The 15,449-nt window shown below is 38.6% G+C and overlaps 1 long non-coding RNA gene across 3 annotated transcripts; it reads left to right on the forward strand.

Annotated features, from left to right (window-relative positions):
• Positions 1-4,961: 4,961 nt before the first annotated feature.
• Positions 4,962-11,242, forward strand: LOC124159648. 3 transcript variants are annotated; one of them, XR_006865001.1, is made up of 4 exons: positions 4,962-5,767; positions 6,204-6,358; positions 9,732-9,993; positions 10,090-11,242. It is a non-coding gene; the product is annotated as an uncharacterized LOC124159648 (long non-coding RNA). The 3 variants fall into 3 exon arrangements; XR_006865000.1 differs by having other exon boundaries at positions 9,732-11,242; XR_006865002.1 differs by lacking the exon at positions 6,204-6,358 and having other exon boundaries at positions 9,732-11,242.
• The last annotated feature ends 4,207 nt before the right edge of the window (positions 11,243-15,449 follow it).

Genomic DNA, 15,449 nt, shown 5'->3' on the forward strand with positions numbered 1-15,449 from the left:
TCACAGCAGCATGTGTACTATACTGGGCCACTGCAACTGCTGACATTGGCAGCCTTATAATATCTAAAATACTAAACAACATTGAAAACTCGGGCAAGTACGCAGCAAATGCACGTGACATAATCGTTAAACCCAGCATAAGTCGAAACAATGATAAATTATGCAATTTATTTCTCCCTTTGAGCGCATATATCTTCATGCCCAAACAAAATATTTAACATTCATAGCCAATGACAAAAAAAGTAGTAAGGGAACCTAAATTTCCTCTTGGAGCAATTGTGGTGCCAGAAATTTTGTCCTAAATCTTTTGAAGGGGACTGTAACTCATTCAAGATCATCCTTGGCCCTTCTTGCCTTCCACCTTTGATACACTTGTTTTCATTCGACCGTCATGACTCATACATAATGTGGCCAACTAAGTTGTCCTGTCTTCTCCTTAAGGCTTTCAGAGGACTACTCCTGTCCCCCACTCTTATTAGTCTTTCGTCATTGCTTATTCGGTCGGCCTGTTTCATCTTCATCACTCTACGGCACCACGGGTGAAATGCTTCAACTCTTGAGTTATCTTTCCCTGCCAACATCCAAGTCTTGCCTCCATTGAGAAACATGCTCCATATGTAGCTTATGATGAATTGTTTTCTTACCTCTATGCTTGTACTCTCAGCTGTAATTAGATTCTTCTTTTTGTAGAAAACCTTCTTTGCCTGCGATATTTTTAATGACCATTTCTTTTTTGCTTTTTCCATCATTGGTAATTTGGTTTCCCAGGTAAGAAAACTCTTGAAGCTTATACTTTCTATGTTAATGTTCATCCTAACCTCCTTTCTTTCTTGCATACTAATATCTTACTCTTCGTTTTGCAGATTTTCAGCTTATATCTGGCCATGAGGTGGCATTCTCACATAAACGCCATAGCGAGGTGTTGGAGGAGAGAGCTGTGGCTATGGCTGCAGTGAATAGTGCACATAAGGCCACAGATAAAGATCATTGGCCCTAAGCACATGTGCCATGACAAAAGGGCAAAGAAAGTCTGCTTGTCATGGAGTTTGCAGTTGGCCTTTTTTTTATGTAAGTTCATTTATAGTGATAATAAGTGATTGTCCTTTCCATGTTTTTCAGAGTCTTCTTCAAATCATTCTCATTGTCTCAGCTTAGTGGGCCCTTTTTGCTCCGTAGCGTTAAGGTGTTTTTCCCCGTCCCTCCCTTCCGCTTCTATCCTCTCCCAGAGGCGTCGGCAGGCTCCAATTGTGACGGCGCCTCTATCCTTTTTCCTTCCTCTCCAGCCCCTCCCCGGGTGATCGGGCATATAAGCCTCGGGCTTGGTTCCCGGCCCCGGTGTGTTGTATCCTCGAAGGGCTCCCCTGAGCCCTCATACTCTGTCTCAGCGATCACGATTTACCGATTCAATTGATGGATTTTTCTTCCTCATAGGAAAATCCACTAGGATTGGTAGCATATTAATTGCGTTTTGCTTGGTTTCGCTGTTAGTAGGGCCCGCCCGCCTTTGTGATGGTGCGGGATTCCTCGTCACTTCCCTTCCTTCCCTATCCCCTCCCCGGAGGCATTGTCGGGCTCTCATCGCGGCGGCACCTCCTTCCTTGTTCCTTCCTGTCCTTCCCCTTCTGAGTGCAGAGGAGTAAATGCTAGCGCTTAAAGTCCCTGCCCCAGGAGTGTATCCCCGCGAACCCGCCCTAGGGTATCGTTTCCACTTTCTCAGCGATTACACTTCCTGACTTCCTCTTGATGGAGAGAGACTAGAGAGTGGCCAATTGCACTTTCAATTTGTTTCGAGTCACGACTGAAAAGAACTAATTAAATCTTTTAACTGAAGTAGGCATGCACAAGAACTTGCACGAATACCTAGTTTACACCAACAGTGGCACATTGCTTCATAAAAAAAGTATTGCTCATATTTTGCTCTGCAGTGCAATGGTGATTTAATTGATTTGTTTGCAAGGTTTCGGAACACAGTGGTAATACCAAGGTTTTACAAATATTAATACAAATTGCGACTGTACAAGAGATTTACAATTTGTGTAGAAGCGATTGTGCTGTCTGGGCTGTGACCCTCTGCAGTAGAATAACAAACTTTTTCTCATACAAAATTAAGAAATAGTCTAAGTTTCAATTGAAAATGTGTATTATTACTCTTACCTATTTTTACTGATCCATTCCACAATTTATCTAGCCCAGTAATCCAAGAATTTGACCCTGAAAAAATAACATTTCGCTGAAAAAAAAGTGCTCGCTGTGGAAAACAGCATCATATCAGTCCCAGACATTCATTATCATCTATAATCTTGACAGGCTATGAGCTTTTACTTAGTCATGTGTAAATCATTAAAAAAATATCGTGATTCCACTGAATAAATTAAATACTGATTCTTCTAAATGCACTAAATAACTCAGATCTCCAGCAAAGCAACATTTCACTAAAATAAGGTTACTTCCTTCAAACCTTTATTCACTTTCTCATTCCTTGTTTCTTGCCTCACCAAGGCAGTTGATTACAAAATTAAGTGTATATAATTAACATCCTGCATGATAAAATTGAAATTCACTACTAGAAATTCTACCTCAACTTGTGGCAAAGGAAAGGTAGCTAAGACTCTTGTGAGTTAGCTAAGTCCACTAAGTATCGTAGGCATAATTTGCTTGTCAGTTTTGGGTATTGACTGAATTTGGATCATTGTTCACCAAGTCAAACATGAGTTGACCCTTGACCTCTAGGATAATGGTAATAAATGTTTGCCTCCTCAATTGAATGAGATAATTGGCAGCATTTTTCAAAAATAGGGAATACATTGTTAACCCTGCAACCGTACACCTCCATTTCTGTTACACAAACCGTACACTGGAGTACTGAGTGCCCCTAAGAGTTAAAAAACATATAAAATGCAAAAACTTATTTTTATTCTAAAAAACATTGAAAACGCGGTATTTGGGCCTCAAATTATTGCAAAAAACATATATTTAATTACTTGTTTTAATATTTTAATAAATATAATAAGAGAATTAAGAAACCTTACATTTTCCATACAAGTCTTTTTATGGTGCAGTTTTTTAGTTCTTTCAACTCTTTCAGCAGGATTTGTAGCCCAACGGTACTTATTTTTACCCCTGAGGACACTTTTTTTAACTGAATAACATTTTCGGGGACCGTTTTTTCAACTGCATTTTGTTTCTGATTCTTCATATTCGTCTTCCAGGTGTTTTGGTTCAATTTGCAAGTCTTGTGCGTCTTCATTTCATCTAGGTCGTTTTCTTGCATGTGTTGTTTGTCCTTCCTCCCCTTCAAAATCACTTTCACCAAGAACAAACTCATCTTCAGATGCGTCGGGTGAATAAAAGTCTGACATAACATCATCTTCCAAAATGTCGTATTCATTTTAACTTTCTGACTTATCATCAAAATTCTCAGGCTCAGAGGAACGAGCTAACTCACTTAAAATGTCCTTCTCAGTTCGTAGCCTATCCATGACTAATTATCCCTAGACTATCCCTCGTTAAGCGATCCCTCCAACACCGCCTTTGCTCCTTGCTCAATTCATTACCAGACAATATTGACCCATTTTTCCTGCCCTTAACCCTTTCACTGCTACAAGCGGGAATACCCGCAAAAAACATTATGGTTATTGCCTGCGACATGCGGGGGTATTCCACGACTTTCAAAAAACTTTTCCTTTCAACACGACATGCGGGTAAATATCTACGTTTTCGAAAAACCCTCCCTTTGGTCGTAGGTGCTGTCATCTGCTCGAAATTCTAGCGGAACTACGTCCATTCGTGCGGCGACATTCAGCGACGTCAAATGAATGATTCAATTCATTTTTTTCTGGATAATAGGCAAAATAATGGAACCGATGAAAAATCTATTGAAGCAGCAAAAGGGTTAAACTCATTTATCAAACTTGCCATGTCCCATTCCTCAGCAAGTAAATAAACCTCCCTCTCCACCTCCCTTTCCTCGTGCCTTCTATTTTGTTCTTTACTATCTTATGCCACTGCTCTCTGTTCAAATTTTTTATGTTAAAATTTTATGTTTGTTACTGCGTCACTATAAATTTGCAGAAATGCTGTATGTGTGCAACTCCTTAAATAAATAAAAAATAAATAAATACAGTGTAAAAATACTTCGGTAAAATCCCAAAAAATCTATGAAAACAAAATATACACACTTGAATAAAAACTCACACTAACCGTACACTGGGGTACTCAGTGCCCCAAAAACGTTCCAGAGAAGAAATGCGATGTGCCACGGTCACAGAAAACAAAGTAACTGAAAGGTCGTAAGGGTCAAGTAAAAGTCACGGGAGCCGGCTGCAGCCAGTGTTGCCAAATAAAATTTACGGCAAAGTTAAAATTCCCAGGGGCGCTGAGTGCCCCGGTGTACGGTTCCAGGGTTAAATGGGTATTTTTGAAGTAACAAATTTTTGCAAATATCTATGTATGAAATTTTGGATGTCACATGTGTAATTAGGTTAAGCCTAACTTTCAGGCTTCAGGCTTTCTAATTCTTAAGTGCTGTTTTCCCTTCCAGAAAATGGGAAGCATCTTTGGAGGGAAGGCATGGGTGGAGGTTCCTGCCATAGCCACCAGTGATAGATCAGTGCCTCCAACCTCTGTACTAAAACATATCCATAATTAAAATACATGATTTGGTTTCAGTTGAAAATAATTTTATCCAATCACCAACCTGGGTTTGAAGACCCAGTGGCATCTAGGTGGCAATGTCTGAAGTTGATGGGATTTATACTGTTGAAGATTGGAATGGTGAAAATGATGAAGATGCATTTGGGTGGAAAATATGTAGCATGAATTTAAGGTGTGTCATCGGTATATCTTAGTTTTTCAACCTTTCCTTTTGTCATTTAGTAATGGCAGGCAAATCCATGTCAGTGAATTGTAAAATATGAAAAGGGCTTCTAATATTTAAGGTTCAAGAATTTGTCATTCCTAGATCGGAGACCACTCCAGCTAATTTTGAATGTGAATGTTATTACTGTCCATCAATGAATATCCAGCTATAATCTTTTGATGTTGATTTAGCATTAAAGGTGATACACTGAATATCCTATCTTGTAGTTTTTATTATTACTTGACAATTCTTTCTTTAGATAACCAGTTCCTGGTCATCAGGAAGGAGATGATGTGAAAAGTAAGATGTTCACAGTAGCTCATCCATAATGTGGAATAATTCTCTTCCTTTGACTCTGTTAAGTTTAAGCAATCGTACATTTTTAAGTAACATTTTATTTTCTGTGAAACGAGTGATTTTGGATGCCATTTATCCATTATTTACAGGAAACATGGGACACACCTGGTGGCACCCTGCTTCTACTGGAGACACATGGGGAGAGGAAGTGAGTCTTCTCACATAAACGCCACAGCAAGCCATGGGATGAGATTTCTGTGGCTATGTGGCAGTGAATAGTGCGTCAAGACACTGATCGTCAGTGCCAGACGAAGATCAGAAGCCTCAAGGGTACAAACCATGAAACAAGGGTAAAGAGAGCCTAGCCTGCTTAGCATTTAACTTGCCATTGACCTTATTTTGACGTAGGTTCATTGGCAGTGATAGTAAGTGACATTGTATCACACGTGACGTGAGTGATAGGCTTTCTAATTCTTAAGTGCTGTTTTCCCTTCCAGAAAATAGGAAGCATCTTTGGAGGGAAGGCATGGGTGGAGGTTCCTGCCATAGCCACCAGTGATAGATCAGTGCCTCCAACCTCTGTACTAAAACATACTCTATCCTCTAGTTATGGTAATAATATTATTTCACTTGTTTAGAAATTTATTCCACGTTGCAATTATTGCAGCATTGCCGAGGGTGGGGGTGTGGGCATGCCATGAATCACGCCCATGCATCATTCAATCAATGACACTCTAGAGTGCCCTGTTTTTGTATGAAAATAGTGATTCTGAAAGGGAATTCTTTATTCCGATTCTGAATGTCACCTTCTAGAAATATTAAATATGTTAAATGTTCCTGATGCCAGTTTTGCAGCAGCCAAAGCACACTCGCTGTATACCTACGGAATCATAATTACACATACTTCACTCAAAACAAACACTGGAATTTATCAAAATTTATGATGATTTATGACATGATTGGTTAGCTATATCACACTTAATTAATGAATTCAGTATTACAATAGAAACTGAATAGAACTTGTTCTCTTATGTGGCTACTTTCAAAGTTGCCTCCAGGATCACATCAAGACATTCCGAATCCCATGGAGGCTTCGGCACTTCAAAGCGTTCAAGTATTTTGGAACGATAGCTTCAAGGCCATGAACTGGGATGCATGATTGAGAACGCAGCCCAGTGCAGTCAAGACAAATGTTCTGTTTAGGTATTCAACTTTATTTCTATAGTGTATTATTTGTAAAATATAACGGGCACAAGCCATTTTACAAATTACACATTAAAATACAGGAATTGCACAATTATCTGTTCAAAAAAATGTACTTACTTTAACACATTCCGTGCTGACCGTTTTTTGAAGAAAATGCCCTGTGGCTGACTTTTTGGCAAAAATTTGTATTTTTGTATTACTATTTTAACGACGTGACCTTATGATTTGTGATGCCTGCTACATGTTTTCGCACTTTTTTTTTAAAATAACCCTTCATTTGTTAAAAATTTGAAATTTAAATTTACAAAGTATCCTGTCAAACTTTTGATACCTTCCCGCAACACACCTACATGTTTCCCACATTTCTTTGCTCTTTGTCAGTACTGTAGCGAAAACCCGTTCAGACTTTAAGACTTTCAGGAAAAAACTAATGGAAATAGTAATGCAGCAAACATTATTCTTATAATCTGGAAATGATACATTCAAATACGATTTTAAATGTTTTATTGCTCAAATGAAAGTATTGCGAGTACATATTACCAATATTTCCAGCAAAAGTGTTGCTCCCTATTGTGGAAAAATTATTATGAACGATATGATATCCTTTGGATAAGATTTTATAATGATAAACATTGGTTTATAAATGAAAGGGAAAATTTGTATAAACGAAGAATTATTGCAACGAAACATATTGTTTTACAAATCAAAAATTGACCAGCATTTTTAGAATAATTTTTCAGTTACTAAATACTTCGCATAAAATAATATCTTTTTAAATAAATATTGAAATAGAAAATATAAAAGGTAAACATTAAAAAATAATTTTTTTCTGCTGGGTAAATAATTTTCTGCATCACAAATTCTTGTGATACTTCTGGAAACAGTCAAGACACAATCGAGGATCAGATAGGCAGGGCTATAATATGATGTATCCTGGTTGACATTCTTCTTGAAGCACTGTAGACATCTCTTCTGTTTTCGTCTTTTCTGTCTATCGTGTTTTTCATATAATCGGGTAAATGTCCTAATAAGCCCTTGGTTTTGGTTGAGGCAGGCTAGGATGACTATCTCCTCAAAGGGATTGAAGGTACAGATATTGTCATAAGAGATTCTATAACTGGAATTAGAAAGTCGATGAGAGGAATTTTTCAAAAATTTTCTTTGAATAAAAATAACGGTTTAGCAATTTATTAAGTTCAGTAGGTGGATTCCCAATTTTTAGTACCATTTGATGGATTTCCTTTCAATGGGAAAGTAAGACATCGTTTGGTCCTAATGATCGAGGCCACAATTGTAATTGCTGTATTCAACCACCGCATGTGGCTTTCTCGGCGTGCACCCTCGTTTTTTCGTAGATTCGTTCATTTTTTGCACTGAATTCAGCGATGATCATCCGCACTTCCCTCTTATCCGTCCACCTTAGGATACCAATTTTATGCTCATGAAAGGTCTCCACCACCTCACCTTTCTTTAATTCGCAGCAGAGCACCAAAAGAGGAATAACTTTCTTGCCTCTCCTCAGTGTCCCCGTCAAGTTAGGTTTCCCATTTGGATGGAGTCTAGAACTGGCTACACTGTTATAAAAGTTATCAATATAAAAGGATTAGCCTCAGTCTAAATGATCCTCTGTCATTTGTTTACCATCTTCTCCGAATGCCCTTTTCCAGACACTTCTGAGTTGGAGGACCTGCAGTGCCAAACCCTTTGCTTCCGTCAACATATACAACTTTATTGCGTACCTGTAGTGCTTTCCCCTCATATATTCACTATATCCCAGCCTAGCTCTCCAAGGAACCATAGACTCTTCCAAACTTAGGTCACGTGAGCGGGTCACTACTTTTTCCATTGATTCCTTGAATGCGTCTATATGGGGCTAATTTTGAATAATCAGTGGGCCAGAGGAGTGTTAGACTCAGAGAGCGTAGATAGGTTCTTGTTGATTTGAAGGGCTTGGAGAATCGACATGAATTGATCAAGCGACTTCTCTCTCCTGAAGCAATGCAAGTCATATAAAGATCAAGCTTTTCAATTATTGGAGATTCGGGAGATTTGGATAATTCTAGCACGAAAAATAAGGCCAAAAAGTGGGGAAATTCTTCTATGGTTAAATATTTCCATCTAGTAAATTTCCTTCAGGACACGTATAGCCCATTTTATATCCTCGGATGTATATATCCTCGGGCCGGATCAGTTTCTCCGAGTTCGGCGGCATCTAACTGGGTTACTGGAAATTGTTCTCTTAGGCTTTTTTTTGTTGGGGAGGATGCCAAATAGAATGCTTAAAGTATTTAGGATATTATGGAAAAAATCAAGTAATGAGTCTCTAATTCAAATGCTAGTGAACATAAGGATGGGGAAGTCTAGCAATTGTGCATGAAATGTAAATAGTAAAAATAAATTGCAATGTGGAACCAGGAGTTTACTGAAGTTATTGTAAAATTTATGCAAATATACTTATTATTTCATGCATAGCAGCAAATAAACATAGGGATAACTACAAATTTTGCCATGGTGAAATCATAGCAAATAAAATTCACTCGGAAACTTTAAAAGTATAAGAACGGAAGCATTTATTAATATCATAAGGATAAAAATACACATACCTGGAGTATGTCCGAAATTAGGCAACCAGCTAAGCAATTTACCACGATAGCGTAAATTGAAGTTAAAAATAAAAATTAAAACAAGGAAAAAATATTTGTATTCCTTCTTGTAAAAACCAATTAAATAAACACAATCTAATCATTTCGTTAAAATTCATAAAGAAAGATAAAATACCTTGTAATAAAGTAATTACCTATCCTCGTCAAATGCAAAAGTATCTTTTTATTATTTCACTTTGAATATTTGTAAAAGTTTTTTTTTAAGGTATAATAACAATTGTGAGAATGTATAACTGTTTTCTGCATTATAAAATGAAAGTAATAAAAAATACATCGTAAAAAGCTACTCCCAAAGACGTCCTTGCAGAGAAAAACCAGGTAAAATAGAAAAAAACAGAAAAAATCAAAAAAAAAATTTTTTCCGGAGCTTTCCGCACGGCAAACAGGCCAAGAGTGGTGACTGACCCTCTCCCATACCCTAACAGCGGTGGCTGGCGCTCAGGGTGGAACATAACGCAAAAGGGAATCATGACGTAGCGTCTACAACATCAGTCACTGGGTAGTGGCTGCCATGACGTAGGCGCTACGTCATCAGCACGGAACGTGTTAAAAAGGCATGCAAGGAATACTAGATATACTTTAAGTTGTGATATTTGTCTCTTCTTCCCCATACCTACTTGAAGTCAGTGATATTTTCCTATGACCTGTGATATAATTTATTTTATGGAATGTGTATTTTGATACTGGCTATTTTCTTTCATTCTCAGAAAACCTGGGCTGCTCCTGGAGCCATGAGGACACCCTCCTCCTTCTTGAAGTTTACAGGGAGAAGGAGGGTGCCTTCTCTAGCCAGCGCCTGCCAAGGTGTGGGAGGAAGTAGCGGAAGCTATTTCCTCCAAAGCTGAAGGACTTGCGGTCACTGGTCGCCAATGGCAGGCAAAGGTCAGTGGCCACAAGAGAACTTATAAGGAGGTGTAGGTGCGGAAAGCCAAGTCTGGCAACGGTTCGTGCCATTGGGGTTATTTAGAGGTGAGCTCACGTTGTGACTTTATTATCGTTGTAATGCTTGTATAAGTCTTCATAATTACCTGCAACTGGACCTTCTACTGTATTTTCGGGGAGAAGGCTCGGGTGTAGGCTCCTGCCACTGCTGGGAGTGAAGGACCACCACCTCCTACAAATTTGATTCCAAGTCCAGGTGACTTCATTCTTTTCATATAGCCCATTATGTCTTCTATAAATTAGCATATATTGTTATAATGCACAAATCAAGCCATATTAGTTCCATTCGTAATTATTGTCCAACTGCCAAACAATGAATACATACTAGCATAAATATTTGAGTCCTTAGTCATTGATAATGTAACGTCTTCTTTAAGTAGAATACCTGAATAACATGGATTAACGAAAGGCAGATCAACTACTAATCTTCTGACTTTCCATCATCAAGTAATTAAAGAAATGGAGCTTAAATCATAGTATCTATAACATACAAATTCCAAGATTTTCTATTTATAAGCAAATGTTTCGTATTTTATGGCTATGTGCATATTATTTAGTTTGTACTGAATTTATTTTATCATCTTAATTATTAATTAGTTATTTTGCTTTACTTTATGGTACAACAATGTTGTTGAACAACAAATGTGTTCCTTTTATGTTTGGAATAAAATTTGTCAAAGGGTTTAAGTATCCACAATTTAAAAAGATTTAAAAATGTTCCTACTAGCAGCAACTTCTTCAGTATTTAATTCTGCTATATAAATGTTATTGCTGTCTTCTGAATTAGTTTAAATGCATGCATAATCTACATAACTTTTGATGCTGTTGTAATGGAAAATTGTGGCTGTTATAACAGCTTTGCCATGCTGTTCTCGGTGTGCCAAGCATATTTCAAGGCATCAAATCAAAAGTGGTTGTTGCAGATTGTCAAGTTTATAGGGAATCTTTTCGTGGGTGAGAATTGTGCCTTAATTCCACATTTTTGTATTTGAGCTGTTCAGGGACCAGCGAGAAGGGGAAGGTGGAGGGGGTGTTGGAGGAGCTGCTGGGGGAGTGGCGGAATGCGAGGGTGGAGATGAAGGAAAGGGAAGAGAAGAGGGTTGATAGGAGAGGAGGAAGCGACGCGAGGAGGAGGAGAAGCTGGAGGAGCAGAAGATGGCATTGCTGGAGAGGAAAATGGCAATTGAGGAGCAGAAGGTGGCCATAAAGGCAAGGAAGATTGCCATGGAGGAGAGGAAGATGTTGGTGAAGGAGAAATAAATGTTTGATTGAAAAGTTTATCTGGCTCTGTTTACATTGCATGTTTCCTGGGGTAATTACTTTTTGACTTCCAATTATCACAGGCTACCTAAGTCTCTGTGAAAACAGTTTATAGTTATAGTATCACTTGAAGTTCAATACATCAGTGCAATCTATTCGTTGTGGGTACCGATAAGATTTTAACTTAATTTTAACCTCCATGCAAGTTTACTCTCAATTCTGGATTGGTATGGAATTCCATAGTAGGAAGTTTTGGGCATCTCCATCAAGCATCAAGCCTTTTTAAGTAATCCATGCAGGAATGTGGAAAAGTGTACTTACAAGTAAATTATATACATATCCCTATTATATACAGTGCTTGTGGTGACTGACTCACTCATGGATACAAATTCCCGACCACTTCCAGACGTGCTCGAGAGCTTGGTTTGCTTTTTATTGTATTACTCTCGAAATATGGATTTCATAGGGCACACTTCTCTTAGATATGATAGTAAATGGATGTGACCACATAATATCGTCATCTTTAAACCCCCCAAAAAATTAAAATTTGCATACTAGTAGCCTTTTCGGGGAATTTTTCGTCACAATTCCACTGGTTTTCCAAGCCTTACCACTCATCGCTACGGAATTGATGTGGGCGATTGATGAACCCTGGCAGTACAAACCTATAAACCCCTGGTAAAACCAAATACACCCCCAAAAAATAAAATTTTGCATATAAGTCTACTTTTTGGGAACTTTTGGTCACTATTCCACCACTGGTTCTTACCCGAACGACTCATCCCTACGGAATTTATGTGAACAACTGGTGACCGCCAGGAGTACACACATATAAACCCCCGGTATTTCCCTGAAATCCCCCCAAATGTAAAATGTGCCATTAAGTCTCCTATTTGGGAACTTCTTGCAAACATTTTGCCGCACTACCCGTCCCCTCTCAGCTCTAGATCCGGAGTATTTGGTGAGGGCGGGCCACTTTAAACCATAAGGGAAAAAATACCTGAAAACCCCCAATCACCTTCTCGAACCTCGCCGAAAAAAATAATAAAAAAAATTTAAAGTCGCCTTTGAGTAGTTTTCAGCACAATTCAGCCGGTTTTCACTGCCCCTACCACTTATTAAAACCTCCGATAACCCCGTGAAACCTCCCAAAAAAAAAATTTTCTGATAAATCGCCTCTTCGGGTAAAAGAATTGTCAGAATTCCGCCACTGCTCCGAACCCCTACAACTCATCGCCACGGAATTTATGAGAAAGATTGGTGATCACTGGTTTAACACAAGTATAAAACCCCCAGTATTCCGTTGGAACCCCCCACAAAAAAATGAAAAACTTGCCATTAAGTCTTCTTTTATGGGTACTTGTCGCCACTATTACGCCGCATTGCACTACCCTTTACAATCATCGCTACGTAATCACTCTGGACGATTGGTGACCGCATGTATAACACATTAAAACCCCCAAATCCCCCTGGGCGCCCCTCTCGGTGGAGAAGACCTGTTATGAGAACTAAGCAGAGCAGGGGGGAGGGGGGGGGAGGGTCCTCATACCCAAGGCGGCAAAGCCGTCCCACAACAAGGAATGGCGGAGCAGTTCCGAGGAGTAACTGGGGGAGCAGATCCGAGGAGTAACAGGGGGGGGATGGTCGAACCCTCCCCCCCCCTGACTACACCCCTGGGAGCAATGTAACACAAGGATTGACTTACCATCAGACTGCAGCTATCACCAGCAGGAACAATACACCAGTACATATATACCGCAAACTGTTGCCGCACAGACTCGTGAATTTTTATCAGCGATAAATCTTTGCTTATTTAAGCTAAGTCCAATAGAATGTCCAGACGGTGCCAGGTCAAAATCGGGGTTAAGGTAGTCCAAACGGTGCTAAGTCAATTTACAGTAAACGGTCAAGGGAGGCAATGTGCGAGGTTGCTGGTCGAAGTACAAATGCAAAGTGACGGATTAACAGCTTCGCTGGGGGTGGGGGAATAGGTCTACCAAGCAGAGTATGAGTCATGCCATGCACATGTGACGTATGGTCTTGACTAATTTTGTACCGTTCTTTCCAATAACATGCTTGGCTTTTCATTGCCCTGTGGCTGACTTTTTGGCAAAAATTTGTATTTTTTTTATTATTATTTTAACGACGTGACCTTATGATTTGTGATGCCTGCTACATGTTTTCGCACTTTTTTTTAAAAATAACCCTTCATTTGTTAAAAATTTGAAATTTTAATTTTCTAAGTATCCTGTCAAACTTTTGATACCTTCCCGCAACACACCTACATGTTTCCCACATTTCTTTGCTCTTTGTCAGTGCTGTAGCGAAAACCCGTTCAGACTTTATCACTTTCTGGAAAAAACTAATGGAAATAGTAATGCAGCAAACATTATTTTTATAATCTGGAAATGATACATTCAAATACGATTTTAAATGTTTTATTGCTCAAAAGAAAATATTGCAAGTATTACCAATATTTCCAGCAAAGGTGTTGCTCCCTATGGTGGAAAAATTATTATGAACGATATGATATCCTCTGGATAAGATTTTATAATGATATACATTGGTTTATAAATGAAAGGGAAAATTTGTATAAACGAAGAATTGTTGCAATTATACATATTGTTTTACAAATCAAAAATTGACCAGCATTTTTAGAATAATTTTTCAGTTACAAAATAATAAAATAATATCTTTTTAAATAAATATTGAAATAGAAAATATAAAAGGTAAACATTAAAAAATAATTTTTTCCCGCTGGGTAAATAATTTTCTGCATCACAAATTCTTGTGATACTTCTGGAAACAGTCAAGACACAATCGAGGATCAGATAGGCAGGTGGGGCTATAATATGATGTATCCTGGTGGACATTCTTCTTGAAGCACTGCCTACATCTCTTCTGTTTTCGTCTTTTCTGTCTATCGTGTTTTTCATATAATCGGGGAAATGTCCTAATAAGCCCTTGGTTTTGGTTGAGGCAGGCTAGGATGACTATCTCTTCAAAGGGATCGAAGGTACAGATATTGTCATAAGAGATTCTATAACTGGAATTTGAAAGTCGATGAGAGAAAATTTTCAAAAATTTTCTTTGAATAAAAATTACGTTTCAGCAACAGTGATTTCAGTAGGTGGATTCCCAATTTTTAGTACCATTTGATGAATTTTCTTTCAATGGGAAAGTCAGTCATCATTTGATCCCAATGATCGATGCCACAATTTTAATTGCTATATTCAACCACCGCCTGTGGCTTTCTTGGCGTGCACCCTTGCCTTTTCGTAGATTCGTTCATTTTTTGCACTGAATTCAGCGATGATCATCCGCACTTCCCTCTTATCCGTCCACCTTAGGATACCAATTTTATGCTCATGAAAGGCCTCCACCACCTCACCTTTCTTTAATTTGTAGCAGAGCACCGCAACAGGAATAACTTTCTCTCCTCTCCTCAGTGTTCCCGTCAAGTTAGGTTTCCCATTTGGATGGACTCTAGAACTGGCTGCACTGTTATAAAAGTTATCCAAATAAAAGGATTGGCCTCAGTCAAAATGATCCTCCGTCATTTGTTTACCATCTTCTCCAAATGCCCATTTCCAGACACTTCTGAGTTGAAGGACCTGCAGTGCCAAACCCTTTGCTTCCGTCAGCATATACAACTTCATTGCGTTCAGCGCTTTCCCCTCATATATTCACTATATACCAACCTAGCTCTCCATGGAATCACAGACTCTTCCAAACTTAGGTCACGTGAGTGGGTCACTTCTTTTTCCATTGTTTCCTTGAATGCATCTATAACGGGGCTAATTTTGAATAATCAGTCGGTCAGAGGAGTGTTAGTGTCAGAGAACGTAGATAGGTTCTCGTTGATTTGAAGGGCTTGAAGAATTGACATGAATTGATCAAGCGACTTCTCTCTCCTGTAGCAATGCAAGTCATATAAAGATTGAGCTTTTCAATTATTTGAGATACGGGAAATTTTGATAATTCTAGCACGAAAAATAAATCCAGAAAGTGGGGAAACTCTTCTATGGTTAAATATTTCCATCTAGTTAATTTCCTTCAGCAGACGCATTGCCCATTTTATATCCTCGGATGTATATATCCTCGGGCCGGATCAGTTTCTCCGAGTTCGGCGGCATGTGACTGGGTTGGTGGAAATTGTTCTCGTAGGCATTTTTTTGTTGGGGAGGATGCCAAATATTTGTATGTAAGTATTTCGTAATTAA

The sequence above is a fragment of the Ischnura elegans genome, chromosome 5 (genome assembly GCF_921293095.1).
Source record: "Ischnura elegans chromosome 5, ioIscEleg1.1, whole genome shotgun sequence".
Lineage (NCBI taxonomy): Eukaryota > Metazoa > Arthropoda > Insecta > Odonata > Coenagrionidae > Ischnura > Ischnura elegans.